Genomic DNA, 21,667 nt, shown 5'->3' with positions numbered 1-21,667 from the left:
TGAATTGTAATTTATAAGAATAAATGAATAACCCGGGATGATTAAGGAATGGATACATAAAAATGATTGCGTAAAAATATGCACATACATACATACGTGCAAATATTTGTGTATGCATATGTGTGTATATGCATATATAATATTTACACACTTACGATAATCATGTAAATTGTTCTTTTTAATTTTAAATAAAAATGATTCCTATAAGGGCGCCTGGGTGGATCAGTTGGTTGGGTGGCTGACTTCAGCTCAGGTCATGATCTCATGGTTTGTGAGTTCAGGCCCCGCATCAGGCTCTGTGCTGATGGCTCAGAGCCTGGACCCTACTTCGGCTTCTGTGTCTCGCTCGCTCTCTCTCTCTGCCCCCCTCCCGCTTGCACTCTGTCTCTCTGTCAGAAATAAATAAACATTAAAAAAAATTTGTAATAACTCCTGTAAATGCTTGTGTATAAGTCTTTTGTCAAAAAACTGTTCACAATTTTGCTTCAGTTTGGTCAAAAAATCTCTGAAGAAATGGGTATTCTGTAATTACCAAACTATGACACATCGTTTGGAACCATTACCACATAAATACCGTTAATGGAAGAATTGGGGTTTACACATATTCTAGGGAAGAGGGGGCATGGATTCTTCTATCAAGGATATCTCTGGGATATACGTGGAATTGAATCTATTCATATGACATAATTTTAGTAGACTTCTACACATTTGATTTGTTCAGAATAAAATTGTATTTCTTAGTCTGATTTGAGATGTTTAAGGTAAAGTGATAAAATGTGTATGTGTGCATCTTTGCGTGACACTTGTTCGTGAGTATTGTTAAAACAAAATGTGTCCCAAATTCCTTTTTTTTTGTTGTTGTTCTACCCTGAAAAATATTTAGCAATGGTTAGTCGGTCTCACAGGCTTCAATGAATCTTTTGTGGCCTCAAATAACACTTCCAACCAACTAGAACACAACTTTCTAAGAAATCAGTTTAAGGAGTATTATAGCGAATTATCAAATTGTTGACTTTGACAAACTTAAGAGAGGTCTCCAGTTTATTAAAAAGAAAAAAAATCGGGGCGCCTGGGTGGCTCAGTCGGTTGAGCGTCCGACTTCAGCTCAGGTCATGATCTCGCGGTCTGTGGGTTCGAGCCCCACATAGGGCTCTGTGCTGACAGCTCGGAGCCCTGAGCCTGTTTCAGATTCTGTGTCTCCCTCTCTCTCTGATCCTCCCCTGTTCATGCTCTGTCTCTCTCTGTCTCAAAAATAAATAAACATTAAAAAAAATTAAAAAAAAAGAAAAAATCAATATCAATATGAAATGTCGCAGTGCATCAAATGTCTCTTAATTTCAAACTGCAGAGAATGCTTGAGTATAATCAGATTTGATGTCTATTTTTCAACTGTGCCAGTGTAAAAGAACGGAGGTCTTGAGAGCTGACCAAATGGGATTAAGACCAGCAGAACAGAATTTTGCTTATTGACTCTAGTTTTCCCTATGACTTCAAATTTAGCTCTGAAAACAATCCCTGAGTTCTTTTAGCATACTCCGGTTTTGCAAACGAGGAAACTTAGCAAGCTTAATTGTCAAAATGACAAAAGTTAAGTCCTGGCACACGCGGAAGAGACCCCAGACCTCCAAATCTCCAATCCAGGGCTCTTCATTCTGTCTTTCTTTTCTGCTCCTTACTTTGTTGAGCTGAAAGTTAACATTTTGATTTCACTGTAAGCAAGTGGATGGGCAGAGGATGATGGTACGAATGGGATGGACAGGAACATTCTCTGTGTCCTGTGTAACAAAAAATAGAAAGTTACCACTTGAAGTGCGTATAAAGTGTCACTAAACTTTGGTCCGATTGATTACCTTCCATGGACAACTTTACTTTTAAAAAGTATTTTAATCACAGTGTCCTTCTTATAATCTTAAATTACATCTTAATTGGTTTACTTAATTTATTCAGTTACAAGACTGATCTTATAAGTAATATGAAAAGAGAAGGATAAGAAGAATTTGTATAGAAGAATATTCGCTCAGCTTGAACTGGGATGATCTTGCCTGAATTCATTTGCCTGGCGCATTTCTTCCCTGGAGTGGGAAGCCCTCCATCGAATGGGGTAGGCTGAATTTACAAAGTAATATACCGTCAAGAAGAAGTTGTGTCAGTTTGTATACTGAGGGTAAATACAAGCATGACATATTTGAAAAGAAAAGACATGGTAACATGAACATGTGAGCAACATATCTGCATACCCCAAGTGAACAGGCATAGTGGCATCCAGGGTCTAGATATTAACGCCAGACAAAGCTGTATTTGCTTTCACGGGTAAAGTCTGGAAAATAAAGAGTTGTGGGAGGGTGGAAACACAATCCACAAAGCAGCTTTTATAATATTACCAAAACCTCTTATTTTGAAGAATAAAGAAATGCAAGCATCTTGGGAAGACGGCTCAGCCAACTTGCATTATTGTGTTTTCAAATGATTATTGTTGCTCTTGTCATCATTGTTGGCTTATTGTTGGTATTTGAAATATGTGTTGCATTCACATGATGAAAATGCGGAATGGCAGAAAGATAAACAACTGTCCTCTCGCTATGTCTTCAAGATTCTAGTTTCCTGGCTTCAAACCCCCAACCTCTACAGAGACTCATGTTATGACTGAGGGAAGGGTGACTACATCCACAATTTATTGGATTACATTTATTTGATGTTTCTATATTCAAAGTTATTCTCATCTGGAACACATTCATCAGTTTCTGAAAACTTTGGGAGAAAAGCACATATTTTTGAACAGAATCACTGACTGTCATTTTCTTTTTCTTTTTTTTTTTTTTTTTTTTTTTGACTGACTGTCATTTTCTAAAACTGATTCAGAGGATGAAGACATAGGTTGGGTTGAAAAAATAGTTTATGATTACTATTGTTGCGATTGTTAAAAATATTACCTTCACTTAATGAGTCTCTTTTGTTTCAGGTGTGATATCAAGTGTCTTATGTACGTTCAGTCCTATTCATGACCTTGCTGTGTAGCTTTATTATCTTATCCTTATAGGTAAGTAAATTTGAATCAAGAGAATTGTAGAATGAGTCCCATGATATCGCTAAGTGGCAGGTGCAGACTAATCCTTTACAAACTACTCTCTGACACCAAATTAACAGTAATCAAGTCCATAATATTAATTGGCTATCTGCTACGGACTGAATGCTTGTGTTCACTTGCCCCCTGAATTCATATGTTGAACCCTAACCCTCTATGTGATGATATTACGAGATGGGGCCTCTGGGAGGTGATTAGGTTATCAGGGAAGAGCCCTAATCTTCCCAGAGAGGCCCCAAAACAGTGCCTAGCTCCTTCCATCTTCGGAGGTTATAGCTCACAGAGTGATGTGTCTATGAATCACGAAGCTGGCTCTCACCAGGCACCAAGTCTACCTGTGCCTTAATCTTGGACTTTCCAGCTTCCAAAGCTGTGAAAAATGTTTGTATTGTTCACAAGTCACTCAGTTTATGGTATTTTGTTATGACAACTCAGACCAAGACGCTATTATTATAAAATAACAGATATAAATTTTTTAAAAAAGCAGCATTTGGAAATGAAATAGAAATAGCTACATTCAAGTAATTGTTGTTTTTTTTTTTTTTATTGTGGTAAGAGTACTTACATTGAGCTCTGCCCTCTTAACACATTTTTGATTGTACAATACAGCATTGTTAATTACAAACACAATGTTAATTTTAATGTGATCGGAAAACTTAGTTATCATTTTATGTAATTGGCCCCATAAACCCCTTAGCTGTAACATCTCAAATCACAAATTTTGATAGTTATGAACAAAGATTATCTCCTGAGGAGAAAATGTCACCCCTGTCTGCCACAGAGGGCCTTATAATTTGTACACTGTCATTATAGTGTCCTTTGTCACATTGTTTCTAATCTAATCATGCTCATTTTGTCCTTAAGTGTTGAAGTATTTTATGAATAATTTAAGCCCATCATGTTTGATAAGTACAAAAAGCCATGAGAGAGTCAGAGGTGCCAATGAGAACAAGCATGCAGGTAAAATGAAATGAAAATGGAAGTAGAGTTCATATAAAAGCTCAGAGGAGATGAAAAAAATCCAATACGTTGACTGTGCTTATGGGAAAAATCACCCCCTCACACTGGTTCAGGCTGACCTGATTAAATATCGCCTGTTCACGAACTTCCTGTAAAGTGAGCTATATGAGTACGTACTTTATCTGTCATAGCTGGCTTCTTTCACTCTGCATAATATTTCAGAAATTTATCCATGATGTAATATGCTGCATCATTGTGATTGCTGAGGAGCCCCTCACTCTAACTACATCTGTGGATATCCATTCACATGTTCCAATATAATGATTCGTCACAGTAAATTTCCTAGAGGAAAATTATCCTTTATTCCCAAATATAACGACGTTTGTTCATGATGTCAGTTCTGAGGATTGCTGGATTTGGTGTGGTAATTTTTGTTTTAATTTTTGTATGTATGTGAATACGAGCAATTTTACTTTCATAGACTATGTTTCCATGGTTTAGGATTTTTTCCTTTTCAGTTTGCTGGAAGATGTTGTAAGAGGCTATTTGTATTACCTAAATGTTTGGTAAAACTTACTTATTAAATTCATCTTGGTCTAGTGCTTTTATTTTTTTTTATATTCAGATTTTCATATGTTTTTACACTACTCATTTTTTGGATATTTTCTATTTTTATATCCTGTATCTTCTTGAATTCATTTTAACAAATTAAAGTTTTAGGAAAACTTGTTTATTTAGTCTACGGTGCAATTATATTTGGATAAAGCATTTATTGTATTGTACCATAATTTCTTTTCATCTCTATCTTATCCATAACATGTTTCCCTGTTTTTTTAAATGCTTATTTATTTATTTTGAGAGAGAGAAAGTGAGCAAGGAGGGGCAGAAAGAGAGAGGGACAGAGAATCACAAGCAGGCTTTGTAGTGACAGTGCAGAGCCCAATGCAGGGCTCAGTCCCACAACCTGTGGGATCATGACCTGAGCCAAAATCAAGAGTTGGACGCTTAACCAACGGAGCCACCCAGGCGCCCCAACATGTTTCTTTTTTAATTACTTGTATAGTTTACTTGAGACTTCCCCTTTTTTCTTAACCAACATTGCCAGAAACTTACCTGATTAATTGATCTATTCAAAGAAGCAAATTCTGACTTTTGTGACCCTTTATATGATATATTTATTTTCTCCTTCATTATTGCCATTCCTTTTCTATGTCACGTCATTCCTTCAACTTTTTTGGATGTGTTTTACCTACTTAAGTTGGATACTAATCTTCTAATCTCATTTACTTTGTCTTTTTTATTAATGCATTTATGTTTCTCAATATCAAAATACCACATTTCTACTCTCTTCATATCAGTGTTCTGTTTGCAATGATTTGCACTATTTTTTCTCTGTCATGTACTTAATCTGCATCAATTCATTATGTCTATTTAAGGAACATATAATGAAGAGCAAAGATTATTCTGTGCTGTGTTCACAATGATTTCATATTTTTCACCCTGTCATTTGCTTTGTTGAACTGAAGTGGCCCTTATTGATTCAGAGCAAAGACAAAACAAAATGCAAAACAGAAGAGAATTGAATGGATAATGATGAGCATTTCTCCTGTTGTAATTTCTGGAAAATTGTCAATGCTCCCTCCTCTCACGTCTTTTAAGTCTTTCTGATGATGTTCATCTAACTATGTCGGCTGCTCAGAGGGAAAGACGGGGGTAGGCTTTCTTATTTGTTCGGCTTTTGTACTTGTTCACTGCTCTTTTGTGACAGCTCCCCTCTCTTTTTGTCACTCCACTGCCAGGATTCTGGAGAAAGTTCACCCTATAAAATGACACATTAACCTTATAACTACGGCGTTTGTTCACACTTGACAGTTCACAAAGTATTCTCTAGTTTTCTTTCCATTAGAAACACACTTAATAGTCAAAAGCTTCCCTGGAGTTTTAAATCTTTCCAAGAAATAAAAAAAAATACACAAAATTACAGAACTATTACTTCAGTTAATATCTGGAGCTGCAATTCTAAATGATATGCAAAAGACTTGTTACTGGAATATACGGGTTCTTCATGTAATATTCCCCCCACCCCCAGAAAAGAGCCCATACTAGATCTTCTTTTTAAAAAAATTTTTTTAATGTTTATTTATTTTTGAGAGACAGAGAAAGACAGAGTGTGAGTGGGGGAGGGGAAGAGAGAGAGAGAGAGAGAAAGACACAGAATCTGAAGAGACTCCAGGCTGTGAGCTGTCAGCACAGAGCCTGATGTGGGGCTCGAATTCACAAGCCATTGGGGCTGGAACTCACAAGCCTTGAGATCATGACCTGAGCCAAAAGTTGAACCCTTAACGGACGGAGCCACGCAGGCGTCCCTAGATCTTCTTAGCTTTTTCCAGACAGAACTGTAAATAAAAAGCAAAGCTGAGAAAATGAGCTCATCTTAAGTATATCTGCTATTTACAAGCAAGGTCACATTCTGAGGTGCTGGAGATTTGAACTTTAATCTATGAACTTGGAGTTGCATAATTCAACCCATAGCTACTTACAGCAAAAATGATAACACGACGGGTTTAGTTTACTATATTATTCCTTTTTTTTAGTTTATTTATTTATTAGAGATAGTATGCACGCGGGAAGGCCAGAGAGAGAGGGGGAGAGAGAGAATCCCAAACAGGCTCCTCACAGTCAATGGGGAGCCCAATGTGGGGCTCAAATTTATAAACTGTGAGATCATGACCGGAGCAGAAATCATGACCTGAGCCAAAATCAAGAGTCAGACGCTCGACCAACTGAGCCACCCAGGTGCGTCTACTTTATTATTCCTGAACTTAAGATCAATAAACTGAAGTTTTACTTTATTCTTCAAATGATGTTTGAAGAATATCAAACATCTTTTTTTCTCTTTGTCTTTGAGTTTGGATAGCTTCTAATAACCTAGCTTCAAGATCACTGGTCTTTCTCAGCTCTATCCCCTTTATTGTTAAGCTAACATATTAAAGGAATTATTCAGCTTTCATATCTTTTCTCCTTTTTTTGGTAGCATTTCCATTTGACTCTTAACATTTCTGCTCTCTGCTGAAATTCCCCAATCATTGCCCAACTATTCAATTAGATGATTTATAACATTAATGTTTCCTTGTTATTCCTATGTGATCTTTCTAACATCTAAAAGAGTCTCATCTGCTTCTGTTGTTTTATTGCTTAATATGGGCTTTATTTTTCTTTTCCCCCAAGATTTACTGATATATTATAGACACGTTACCAATGTAAGTTTAAGGTGCACATATGATGATTTGATGCATATATATATTGCAAAATAATAACCAAAATTATGTGTTTTTTTCTTTTTTGTGTTTATTTGTCTAATTTTGTATCAAAAGTCGCTCATATTTGTAATAAATATTATATATTTCTGCATATGAGGTTTCCCCTGCTTTTGTCATGGCAGTAGTGTGAAGGTAGGTGGAAGATTGAATGAATCCAAGTAGGAGTTAAGCTTGGCTTCAGTTTCACTGTTGATATTTTTACCTTCAGTGCGTTATAAGTTTGGTGGTAGCTTGTTACCTGGTGTTTAGAGCGAGCTCTGGGGTTTCCAGAAAGATTTTCTCAGTGTTCCAGCTCTTCTCTTCAATTTTGATGGTCCCTATATGCCTGTGTCTCAGAGAGAGTATTTCTCAGTGGTCCTGACCTTCTCCTGACACCTCATCCTCACTGTAAATCACTGGCCCAGTGTCTTCTAGGCAGGCCCTATGCCTCCCTTCTCAGCATCCCTGCCCCTATTTGCTTTGGCAAACAAACTCTGACTTTTACCTGCCAATGACCTAAGGCGGGGTTTTCTTGTTCGTCCCTCAAAAGCTACAGTAGACGTTTGTTTGGTGTTAATGCAGAATCCTGGGCCTCAGAGGTTTCCTTCTCTCCCCACTCAGTGGTAGATAGTTTTGCTTTTGCTTCTCTCAAACAGTATATTTTTGCCTATGTTGACAGATCTTTGCCCAGAGGCAGACAGATCACACTTCTCCTTCTTCAGACTTTGTGGGAACAAGAAGCTGTTGATTCATCAGAAAGAAGAGAGAGGGCTTCAGGGAAGTCAACAAAGCTTTGTGTCTCCCTCAGTTGCTGCCAATCACTTCCTGCATTCCTCACCGTCCGTGAGACCTGTGCTCACTCTTCTGTCCTGCCCTCAAACTTTCTCATCGCGCCCTGTGTGAATGAGCTTGGGATTGAATGTTAAGTTCCTTGTGTCTGGGGAGTTATTTGAAGTTGACATGCCAACCTACTCTTGGTCTAAGAATTCAGTAAATTGTAGCTGATTTCCTCTTACACACTTTTATGGAGGCCACCTCTTTTTTCTTATGCTCGGCCAGTGATAGTTCCTCATGTCTCCTTAGATCAGATTTGTCCTCCTTGGTGTTCAGTTCACCTGTTGTCTTATGACCTCAGCTTTCCGATGAATTCAAAAAAGTTATTTTGTAGATCATTGGCTTTTTCTCATTGTTTCTCATTTACTTCTTCATTTCCTAAGAGTAGAACCTTTATTATCCTTTTACTGTCTATAGTGATGTCCTCATTTCTGTTTTATATGCTTCTTTTTCTCTCCTATGTTGTTGCCAGTCTTGGATGATTTTCAATTTTATTATAGACTTCAAAGAAGTAATTTGGCTTCATTATTTACCTCTGTTTTGGGGTATGTTTTGTAAGCTGCATCATTTTTATATTTCGTGTTATTTCATGCTAAATTTTCTCTTCTTTCTCTCACTTTTACAACTGTGAGTTTAAGTTGTTGGTTTAAAATTTTTCTTCTCCAAAACAAACATTAAAAGTTTGAAATTCCCTTCCAGGCATGGCCTTTGGTGGCATCATATAAATTGTGATTCCATTACCTTTGAGTTTGAAATGCTTTCTTTCAGTTTCTTCCTTGACTCATGGATTTTATTTAAAATGTGATTTTGTTTCTGAAATCTGGGTATTTTATTTATACCTTATTTTATTGCTTTGTAATTTAATTCCATTGTGGTCTGAACAATGTATTTTGTATCATTTCAATATTTTGAAATCATTAATTCTTTCTGACACACAGCATATGGTCTTTCTTGGTGAATAATTAGAACTTGAAAAATAATATGTATTTTGCATTTGTAAGTGTGGAGTGAAGTGGATATTATTTAGTCAAGTTTGGCGATAGCATTCTCTTTTTTACTGTTGTCTTTTGTCTACTTAATCTATCAATTAATGAAAGATGAGGGTAAAAATATACAAATATATTTGTGACTTACTAAACTTTTCTTTATTCTGTCAATTTTTGCTTCTGTTATAGACATTCAAGAAGATGAAGAGGAAAATGAAGATGAGGAATTGATCCGTTTATAATTATGCTCTGTTTCACTTTACTAATAATAGTCCTTGCCTCAAATTCTGCTTATGGTTAGTATTTGCATGAAGTATAGTTTTCTATCCTTTACTCTTTTTTTTTAATTGAGACTTTACATTTTTTGAATGGTTTTAGTTTCACAACAAAATTGTGGTAAAGGTATGGCAATTTCCCACATATCCCTGTCCCCACATATACACAGTCTCCTCTACAGTCAACAACTGCCATCAGAGTGGTACATTCATTACAATTGATAAACTTTTAGTAGCACATCATTATCACCCAAAGGCCATAGTTTACATTAGGGGTCATTCTTGGTGTTCCACACTCTATATATTTGGAGAATTGTATAATGACATGTATTAATCATTATGGTATCATACAGAGTATTTTCACTGCCCTAAAAATCGTCTGTGCTCTGCCTCGTCATCACCCCCACCCTGCTGTTTCCCCTATCAACCGCTAGTCCTTTTACTGTCTCTATAGTTTTGCTGCTTCCAGAATGTAACACAGAATGTAATGCAATACGCATTCAAGTTTCCTCCATGTCTTTCCATGACTTAATGTTTCATAACTTTTCAGCAATGGATGATATTCCATTGTATGAATGTATCACAGTTTATTTACCCATTCACCCATTGCTGGATCATATGATAAGAATGTTTAGTGTTGTGAGAAACCACCACACTGCCTTCCAAAGTAACTGTATAATTTTGTATTCCCACACATAACGAACGAGAGTTCCTGTTGCTCCATATTCTCACTGGTATTTAGTGTTGACAGTGTTCCATATTTTGGACATTCTAAGAGGTGTGCAGTGGTAATGCATTGTTCTTTTTTTAAAAAAGTGTATTTATTTTGAAAGAGACAAAGACAGTGTGAGGGGAGGGACAGAAAGGGAGACAGAGAATCCCAAGCAGGTTCCACACTGCCAGCACGGAGCCCGATGCAGGGCTCAAACTCACAAAACTGTGAAATCATGACCTGAACCACAACCAAGAGTTGGACGCTTTACTGACTGACCCACCCAAGTGCCCCCACATTGTTCTTTTAATTTGCATTTTCCTGATGCCATATGATCTGGGGTATTTTTTCATATGCTTATCTGCCATCCGCATATCTTTTTTGGTGAAGTATCTGTTAAGGTCTTTGGCAAAATTTTAAATCAAGTTGTTTATTTTCTTGTTGTTGAGTTTTAAGAGTTCTTTGTGCATTTTGGATAACAGTATTTCCCAACTTTTGTGATTTGATTAACCCAAGATAATAATGGAAAATAGGTTGTATATTATATGTTAGAGATGGTGTGGAGTGAGACAAATGGGAATGTGCAGTTGGAAAGATGAAAGAGATAAATAAAGATATGAAAGGAGAAGCCAGAATTTTGAGTTTTCATGTATGAAGTGAAGCCACTAGGAAATGGACAAAAAAAAGCAGACCTCCTAATAATTATCCAGACTTTGTATTTTTAAAAGTAGTGTTTAATGTTAGAAAAATAATAAATGCCATTACAAATTGGGTTTTCCTCCAGATAGTGGTACCTTCTTTCTTTTCAGTGACCTACTTCTGTTTTCAGATTATATGTCAGAAAATTGATCTAATCAAAATCTGAGTAACTTATGTAGATATATAAGCCTAAATGAATAAATCAGGCAATAATTCAATACCTGGGCAACATCGGGACTTATTTTGACAAAGTATTTTAATGATGATAATTTAAAACCAAGCTGTATAAAGAACTCATAAAACTCAATAGCAAAAAAAGGAAAAAAAAATAGCAATCTGATTTAAAAAATGAACAAAAGATCTGAATAGACATTTTTCCAAAGAAGACAGGTAGATGAACAAGTACATGAAAAGATCACTAATCATCAGGAAAATGCAAATCAAAACCACAATGATTATCACTTCATACCTGTTAGAATGACTATTATTAAAAAGATAAGAAATAACAAGTATTGGTAACGATGTAGAGAAAGGAGAACCATTGTGCACTATTGGTGAGAAGGTTCTAGTCCAAAGACTAGGAAAATAGTTTGAGCATTCCTCAAAATATTAAAAATAGAATTACCATATGATCCAGAAATTCCACCTCTGGGTATAAAACAAAACATTAATTTGAAAAGATATATGCACCTCCATGCTCATTGCAGCATTATTTATAATAGCCAAAACGTGGAAACAACCTAAATATCCAATGATGAGTGAATGGATAAAGAAAATGTGATATATATAAATTGGGGGGATATTATTCAGCCACAAAAAAGAATGAATTCTTGCCATTTGTGACAGCTTGGATGGACCTTGAGGGCATTATGCTATGTGAAATAAATCAGGCAGGGAAAAAATGCCATATGATCTCACTTATATGTGCAATCTAAAAAACTAAAAAGAAGCAAGCAAAAAGAAAGAGGCTCATACAATGAACAGATTGTTGGTTGGGTTGTGGGCAAAATGTGTGAAGAGAGTTAAAGAGGTACAAGCTTCCAGTGTAAAATAAACACTTCATAGGGATGTAATGTACAGCATGGTGACTGTAGCCAATAATACTATATTGCATATTTGAAAGTTGCTAAAAGGCCATATCACAAGAAGATAAATTGTGTAACTACGTGTGGTGATGGATGTTAACTAAACTTATTGTGATTATTTCACAATGTATACAAATATCAAATCATTATCTTGTACACCTGGAACTAAAATCATGTTATATGTTAATTATACTTCAATAAAACAAAATAAAGCCAAAACTTAAGTATGCCAGGGAAGCCCGTTATTTGCTTATTTAATGATAATACTTAATCATTGTATACATTTGTTTTCAAAATGCACCAGCTTTGAATAAGACAAGGTTCACCTGACCTCATGCAATTTTTCTGAGACTCCTATCTATTTACTAAAGGTAAAAATAATTACTGTGTTTTCTCTTCCTTGTTCACGTCAAAATGAGTTTTCTTTTATTGACCTGTTTTTTGGAGTGGTTTAAGTGTAATTGCCATATAGTCTTTATGAGGGAAAAGCATATTAGAAAAAAGATACATAAATAAATAATACAAAGGGACACCTGGGTGGCAGAGTCAGTTAAGCGTCTGACTTTGGCTCTGAATAGGATCTCTGGGCTCGTGGGTTCAAGCCCCCCATCAGGCTCTGCGCTGACAGATTCTGGAGCCTGGAGCCTGCTTTGGATTCTGTGTGTGTGTCTGTCTCTGCCCCTCCCCCACTCATGCTCTGTCTCTCTCCCTCTCTCTCTCTCTCTTTCTCTCTCAAAAAATAAGTAAACATTAAAAAAATTAAATAAAAATAAATAATATAAATAATACTATATTATTAATTCTTTACTTCTTATAACCACAAAACAGATATTCTTGCCTTCGTCTTATAGTTGAGAACCTGGGCTTAAGGATAATAAGAAACTGACTCTATAAAAAATGAAGCTGGAGTTTGAATACAGATAATACCAAAACCTGAGCTGGGACCCACACATTTTTTTTCTCATATTTAGCAAAATGAGAACGATTCTGACCAATAAAATCCAAGTTATTTGATATGTTTCTTTATTGAAAGGCAACAGTGTAATTTTTAGTGCAAATGCTCTGGTCTAAAGGCTGCTTAGCCTTTAGGAATAGCCTGAGAACTACTCCTCAGTTCTACGACTGGCTGTGTGAACATAGGCAAGCTAACAGAGCACTTGGCCTCAATTTCTCACCTGGAACACATGGATCGGCAACAGACCTTTCTTCACAGTAACGCGGTAAATATTACATGCATTAATACATGTAAAACACCTAGAAGAAATGCCTGGCTCGTACGCATTTAATAAATGTAAGTTTTTGTCATCCTAAATTTAATCATTCTCATGTATTGTCTAAGTATAAAGCTAAAATTCTGTGTAATCAAACAGCATCTCAGGTGTAAGAACTGAAGAAACCAGATAATTAATATAAAATGGTTTTGCAAAGTTATGTTCCCCAGTTATAAACCAAGTTGCAGAGCTTTAATTGTTGATGAATCTTGGAATTCTGACTAAACTCTCTACCCAGTTGTACATACTTGCTGTTTGCCATCAGATATGATTGTGGTCAGGCATATAACACTCAGCAAGACTACTGGGCTTATGCTTGCGCAGTCTACTATAAGACAATTAACTTCCTGTCTTCTTGTGAAATTAATGACTATCCTACAGAACTGAAGGTTGGAGCTGATTTACGAATTTCAGGGTTTCTCACAGATAAATGCACCCTGAAAGGAAGAGGTGAGTCACAGAAAGGGAGTACTATAAAAACAGTGGTTATTTAATTCATGTTCTGAAGAAGGTAAAGATGATACGTGGCTCTCCCTATTCCATAAATTGTGTACAATTTTATTTGAATACATCACTATGTTGGTATTAATGTAATATGTTAATAAACAGTATTCTTATTTATAATCCAAGTAAAATTATACTTTAATTAAAATTTATACTTCAAGTAATGTACTGTTTACTTTTAAGGGCAAAAACTCCCTTAATGGATAGGTCTTTGAGATAATCAAACGTGGAGTCTTTGGATCTAGGCTAGGGTCTCACAGGAGAATGGATAAGCCTTACCTTGTCTTCTCCGTGCTTCGCTTTCTTTATCTATTGAATAGAAATGGAAACACCTGCCCCCCTACATCAAGTGGCTCTCGTTCATAAGAGATGAAATAAGTGAAGTGCTTTATAAAATATAAAGCATATGGAAAAAAAATAGGCTTCATAACAATACAGAAATGTGTGTGTTGAAAACAATTCAACAACTAGCCCAGAAAAGCTATTAGCTACCGAGAAAGTGTGGCGTCTTATTAGCCATCCAACTATCCCCATGATAATACAAATGCGAGTCCATCTTTCTATATCATTTTCAAAGACCCATAAAAGAAAACCTCTCACCTTTAATCAGAGCTTTTGATAAAACAGTATTTTCCAAAACCATCCAAGTTAGTTAGGAGATGATACAGTGAACACATTTGTATACCCATCTAATAAAGAGGAACATTAATGTAAACTGGAAAATAACTGGCAGGCTACAACAAATATGCCAAGTGAATGATTCATACCATTTATATATAAGTATTTCTTACAAATTAATGTTTTGAACACTAGGTTTGATATTCTTCTTTGTCTATCTGATATATCTTCTTTTGGCAAAGCGACCTTATTTCTATTTCCATGATTCTGGTAAATTACCAGTGTCAGTAGCCCAACCCCCAATCAAAAAAGTAGGCATATGACCTACGCAAATAAACCAAATTCTCTCCTGATAGTTGAAGGTACTTCGAAGGCACTTGGAGCTGTGTTGTGTGGTGTTTCTGGTCTCCAGTTTTGAGCCTAAGAGCTATCTTGGTTTCCATCCACCAAGAACCTTGGTTTTTCAGCTCTTTCTGAACCTATAAATTATCCCATATTACATCATGAAGTTGCTTTGAGATTTTCAGCATTAGTTACCAGGCACTGCTTTACATTGTGGGCAAAGAGGAAACTTTACTCCAAGTGACCAAAATAAAAGATTTCCATATGTAATATATAAAGCAGGAAAATAAATGATATTAAAGAACAAAATAGCTAACCTCCTTAACAATCAAAGATATGCCATAAATTCAGTAAGCTGGATCTTTGCCTAGAATCCCACAATCATTCTTGGGATGCCTTAATCAGTCGGTTAAGTGGCCAACTTCGGCTCAGGTCACGATCTCACGGTTCCTGAGTTCGATCCGTGCGTCGGGCTCTCTGCTGTCAGCACACAGCCCTCTTTGGATCCTCTGTCCCTCCATCCCCCCCCCCCCCCACCGCTTGCTCTCTCTCTGTCTCTCTCACTTTCTCTCAAAAATAAATAAACATTAAAATTTTTATATAAAAAAAGAACTCTACAATCATTCCCAACCTACTTCATGCAAAGTAAAAGTCAAATTTTAACAGTTCAAAATCTGCCTTCATTAATATCCCGACATCTACTTTCTTCTACGTGTCTCACACTGACCTCTTTGCTATTTCTCAGATACACCAGGCATCCTCCAGTTTTAGATCTTTACCTCGCACTATTCCTCTGTCTCTCCCTACCTCCTTGGTCAGCTTGCTCATGACTGTCTTTGCTTAAAGTTCTCCTATTCTCTTAGTACTACCACCTGCAATCCTTTTAAGTTCTTATTCCCCAAACCTAGTTTAATGTTGATTTTATAGACAGTACTTATTGAGTGTTAACATAATACATAATGTACTCATTAATTACATAACTTGTATTTTCTCTACCTTTCCTATAATGTAAGCTTCATGGGAGCAGAGATCTACGTCTGATTTGTACATGGATGTATCACAAGCAATTAGAACAGTGTCTAAGACATAGTAATCGGTTAGTGAATACTTATTGAATAAAGTGTACGCTACTTTAACTTTTTCAATTAGAAAATTGTTACATGATGAAGATGTGGTAAAATGGAAAAAGGAATGAAACATTGTGGAGAGGCTTCCAGAAACCAGAACCAAACTTTCTTGCTTCAAATCTTAGCTCCACTGCCTGCCTTCTGGCTAACCTTAAACAATTTATTTCATGTTTCTGTACCACAGTTTGTTCCTCTCTAAAATGGAAAAGACAGCAAAATCAACATTATATGGTTCCTCAGTTGATCACAGGTAAAGCACTCAAAACTACTACCCAACGCATAGGAAACAATTAATGGTACCTTCAGTAGAATATAGCTCATGCAAATGAAAAATTATTGTTTATTTCTGAAAAACCAATAAAGCTATTTGCCTCAGTAAATCTGGGAGACGAATTTTAAAAATATGTTAATAAATGTGGACAAAACATAATGAAATGATTATAATCTAGATATTTAATAATACAGAGTAGCTATATAAATGATAAAATAACTTTAGACATTAAATTATATCTAAACACACATAATAATGTCTGGATAAGCTCCTGCTTTGTTAATATCTGAAGCCAGTGGGACATATTTTAGAGTGATATTCCCTAAAATATGTGAGGAGTGAACAAAAAATATTATAAAAAATAGCAAAATGTGAGCAATTGTTTTTCTGTTATAGATTTGTAAGGAATTCAAAATATGCTTTTTTAGAGTTTTCTTTTTCTGTATTAGTTTTATAATCATAATAAATTTTTTAAAAGATAATTCATCTGACTCTGCAGTAACCAAATCTGTTTCCCATATGTAATCTCAATCACGTGAATGCACAGGTTAATATGGAACTTCCAGCAGAAAGCATAAAACATTGTGTTTTGTGAGGCACACATATATCAACCTCCTGGCAATATTTTTCTTTTTTTTTAATGTGAGGCTGCAATAGGAAATGTCACCATATCGTGCTGTATTTCACAAAATTGAAAAAAATAAAACAATGCCGGCCTATGCATTTTGAATAATACCATTCTAAGATTAAAATACCTTCCAATACAAGAAATATAATCGAGAGTTTGAACTTTTTTATTTAAGGTCCAGTTAAGCTCAACTCTGTGAGTTTGCTATTGAATAGTTGACCCTTCTGTAGAGATGAATGTGAAAGTTTTAAACATTTACTAAACTTAAAAAGACAGTTATTGTCCAGTATCATCTCTGACATGTAAAGAACTTAGGACTCATCACTCTTATTCCTACAACAAATATAAGCCCCCCAAAAAAACCCTGAAAATCAGTGACTTTTATTAAACCTGTGAGAGAACGGAGGTCACAGGGTAAGTCTTCAAGTCTAGAAAGGTGCATCGAAAGACATACAGCAACCAAGATCCACTTACCAGAAGCAGAAGCCAATGGAACTATAAACTTGTAGCAGAACTTAAATGTGTGAATAGCTTAGGATGGCCGAGGGCAGCTGGAAAGTGGGACAATTCCTGGGACTATAGTGTTAGGGGGCTTTCACACTTGCATTGGTTTTATCTCCAGGACTTTATTAGGCTTTCATGGGGAGATCCCACAATGGTCCTCTGGTGGCCCTGACAGAGGGAAGGAAAGAAACATGTTCAGAGTCTTCTCCTCACAAAGATCTACTCCCCAGGGGAAATATTTGCCAGAGTGCAATTCTGAAATCTTATCTTAGTGGAGGAAGGCGAATCCTTCCTCTCTTGCCTCTTCTAGTCTTCCTTTCTTACCTAAAGGAGTGAGAGAGACATGGTCAGTGAGGGCAGGCATTCAAGGAAATAGTTTGGGAAAGCTACAGCCAGGGAAGAGAGTATGGGACAGGGCCAAAAGAGCTGTAGTGCTGGAAGACATTAAAATACTTGCAAAGGCTACATCTTGACTATGGCCCAATAAATGACTAAGATTTAATTGGAAGATTAGAGAACTCCCCATCTCCTACTCCTTAGGATGCCACCAACAGGACTCTAGAATAATAGACGGTGGATTGGGGTACCTAGGTGGTTCAGTCGGTCAAGCATCTGACTCTCGATCTCAGCTCAGATCATGATCTCACAGTTCCTGAGTTCAAGCCTCACATTGGGCTCTGTGCTGACAGCATAGAGTGTGCTTAGGATTCTCTCTTGCTCTCTCTCTCTCTCTCGCTCTCTCTCTCTCTCTCTCTCTCTCTATGCTCCTCCCTCTGCTATATCTCTCTCAAACAAATAAATAAACAGCTTAAATAAATAGGAGAGCCTGTGTGGCTCAGTCGGTTGAGTGTCTGACTTCAGCTCAGGTCATGATCTCCTGGTTCATGGGTTCAAGCCTGTGTCAGGCTCTGTGCTGTTAGTGTGGAGCCTGGAGCCTGCTTTGATTCTATGTCTCCTTCTCTCTCTGCCCCTCTCCTGCTTGTGCTCTCTCTCTCTCTCTCTCTCTCTCTTTCTCTCTCTCAAAAATATATACACATTAAAAATATTTTAAAATAAATGTTAATAGATAGATAGATAAACAAACAAAACAAAGAGTGGATGACAGCTATAAGAGCTATAGACATAGAGTCTCTGAGAAGTTCTTAAGGAAGACCCAAGCAGGGCCAAGAGAAAAGATTAAAACAAAAACACTAGACAAAACTGGAATCTCTGGTACCTATAGTTACAACAATCAGTAAATGCAGTACAACTCTTAACCATATTGACATAAGTGTTTCTGTTAGAGGACTATTTTCCTCAGTCTCTTTTATCTAAACAATAAGTCTGGCTTTCGAAAATCACAAGGTATTACAAGAGAGGAAAACTACACACCAATATCTTTCCTCAACAGATGAAAGATTTTTGTTAATTCCTTAACACAATATTAACAAGCCGAATCCATCAATATATGTAAAGGATAACTCATCACCACCAGTTATGTTCACTTCAGAAATGCCATGTTCGTTCAACACTGATGAAATAATCAAAGGACTTCATCATATTAATAGAATGAATATGAAGAATAGCGTATTATCATACCATAGATGGAGTAAAGTTGTTTGACAAAATTCAATGCCAGTGTGTAAAAACTAGGGATAGAAGCATATTTCCTTGACCTAATAAAGGAAATGCATGCAACACTAACAGGTAACATCATGGAACATACACAGAAAGGTGAAGCAGAATGCTACATTTCTGGTAATTCCCTGGAGTATTGAGTAAATCTCCACCTTTTGGAATATATTAAATGACAATAATATATCTGAAGAGAAAAGGTTTCAATCATCTCAGTATAATTTTAATAGCGGAAATTTGAAAGCACCTAAAATGGAGGAGAAAAAGGAAAATTGCTCATGATGCTTTATCCAATTTAGTGCATTATCAACCAACAGCTCACTTCATTCACATGTCAGAGTCACGAAGCTGTTCATAAATGTCATAGAAAGGATATTCAGCAAGTACTTTCATATGACAGCTCCCCACCCTCTCTTGGTCCTAGAAAGATTTACTTTATGCAATCAAAGCAGCCAAAGTGTCCATCTTTCACAACCATGTATTCAACTCCTTATGTACCATAAAAATGAAGACTTTTCTTGAGGAATAATTTTGAGGTGGCAAAACTAGGGCATATTATTGTCATAGTAGTTTCCCATAGACAGCAAGCCTCATGATGACAGTGTATTTTCTTATTCTAATTTTTTTCATCTATCATTATGTAACCTACATAGTCTGACTTGAAGAAGTGACTTAACTTCTCTAAATGTTAGCTTTTTTTTCTTCTACAAAAGGAGAAGCCTATGCCATTTTAGGTTTCTTCTGAGTAAAAGGTGTCTATGCTGGCATGTTTATTGGTCAGGGGTAAGTGATTTAGCTGATATAATGCATCCCAGCATTTCAGTAGCTTAATACAATAAAATTTTATTTTTCATTAATTTTATGCTTCATTTCACTGTTTAATAACCTCTTCATGGACTGATTCAGCAGTCCCAGGTCTTTCCATCTTTGGGGGCCACCATATCCTAGGCCTCTTCTGGTTCCTTATCATTCCACAGAACAATAGTTCTGTTCAGTAGCTAAAGAGTAGAGAGAGCAAGAAATATTGGGGTACATTAGATGCCAGGTTGAGAGGTGGCATTTGTCATTTGAGCTCACACTCTACTGGCCAATCCTCTATCAAATAGCTCCAAACTAACTACAGGAGAATATGGGGGAAGTAGGCTTCTTTTATGCCTAGGAAGAGAAAATGGGATTAGGGAACCCTTAGGGAATTTAGGGAACTTTTAGCTAGTATTTGCCAAACTGGTTCAAAACATATATGTGGAAGCCAGATGGCCTGAGTTAGAATCCTTGTTTTGCCACATCCTTGCTGAGCAAAACATACAACCTCTTTGTGTAAGAGTAGAACTTACAGCGTTCTTGTGAAAAGCAAATGAGTTAGTATATGTGAAGTTCTTTGAAAAGGGCTTTGCGCTGGTTCGACACTGTAATGGCTGAATGTGCACCAAATGTTCATATGGTGAAGTTTTAACCCCAGTACCTCAGAATGCAACTGTATTTAGAGATAGGTCTTTAGAGGTCATTACATTAAAGCAAGAGCATTAGGGTAGATTTTAATCCAATTTGACTGCTGTCATTGTATGAAGAAGAAGTTTGAGCATAGATACACGTGGAGGAGACTGTGTGAAGGCATAGGGTATAGAAGGACATCTACAAGTTAAGGACAGAGGTCTGGAAGAGGTCTTTCTCTTGACCCTCAGAAGTAACCAACCTTGCTGATGCCATCGTCTTGGACTTCCAACCTCCAGGGACTGAAAGAATAAATTTCTTTGCTTAAACCACTCAGTCTGGAATACTTTGTTATGGTAGCCCTAGCAAACAAATACGGACACTATTATGTATTAGCTATAAGTAGCACTTTCTTTTGGAAAACAAACCATTTAATCTCTTGATGTAAATTTAACCTTTATGTATAAGGTAATTGGGAAAGACTACTCTTTCCTAGGGAATAGATCTCATACTACACTTTCATGAACTGAAGTCTTTTTCTCTGTTAGCAAGCTCCCAAATATCTAAAGAAGGTAATACAACATACTTCACATTGGGGACACAGTCCATAATTCCCTCCCTCCTGCTGCTACAATTACTGAGACACCCACATTTTATTCTCTAACTTGAGCTATGTGCTGAATCAATCATTATGTGTTCCAAGCCAAAAAAGACTTCAATCTCTGGGAAGTTCGAGCATCATTTTGTAACTATAGCTGAGGCTACAGTTTCAGTTAAGTAATCATCTCTTTTCCCTGAATCCTTAGAAATATCATACATTTTGTATCATAGTCATAAATTTATATCTAAGTTGAAAGTATTCTATATGGCTTGCTTTCTGAAATGTCCAATAGAAGACACTATGGGGCTCCTAAATGATAACAATAGCAACGTTAATGATCATAACATCATAGATTTCTAGAGTTTAAAGCAATCTTAGAAATCATCTAGTCCATTCTTGCATTTTGACTGATGTAGTAACCACGCCACAGGAATGGCAACTAAGTGCCCTGCCACCGGTTGTCACAGATGAGCAGGGGACTTAGTTCAGGGCCCCTGACGCTAGGCTTTTGTTCTTTCCACTCAAGCACAACATCAGTAATGAAAATGAAATGTACAGTCATATGAGAATGAGAATCTACTGGCACGAAACATTGAAATTGTGACATTTTTCCCAGTCACAAGAAATCAGATTTAGTTTTGCTCTGTCTTGTGTATGACTAAACGTAATTCTCCCATGACTGCAAATGATCTCCTTCTGAACACTGAGAGATGGAAATGGCTTAGCAGGGAAATGTTGTGGCTGTTTTTGAAACTTTCTGATCTATCTGTTGCAATAATGAAACAGCTAACCAACCCCAAGGTGATGGCAGTGACAGAAAAATA

Source organism: Lynx canadensis, chromosome B2, assembly GCF_007474595.2.
Source record: "Lynx canadensis isolate LIC74 chromosome B2, mLynCan4.pri.v2, whole genome shotgun sequence".
NCBI classification, from domain to species: Eukaryota; Metazoa; Chordata; class Mammalia; order Carnivora; family Felidae; genus Lynx; species Lynx canadensis.
This window is presented reverse-complemented; position numbering follows the sequence as displayed.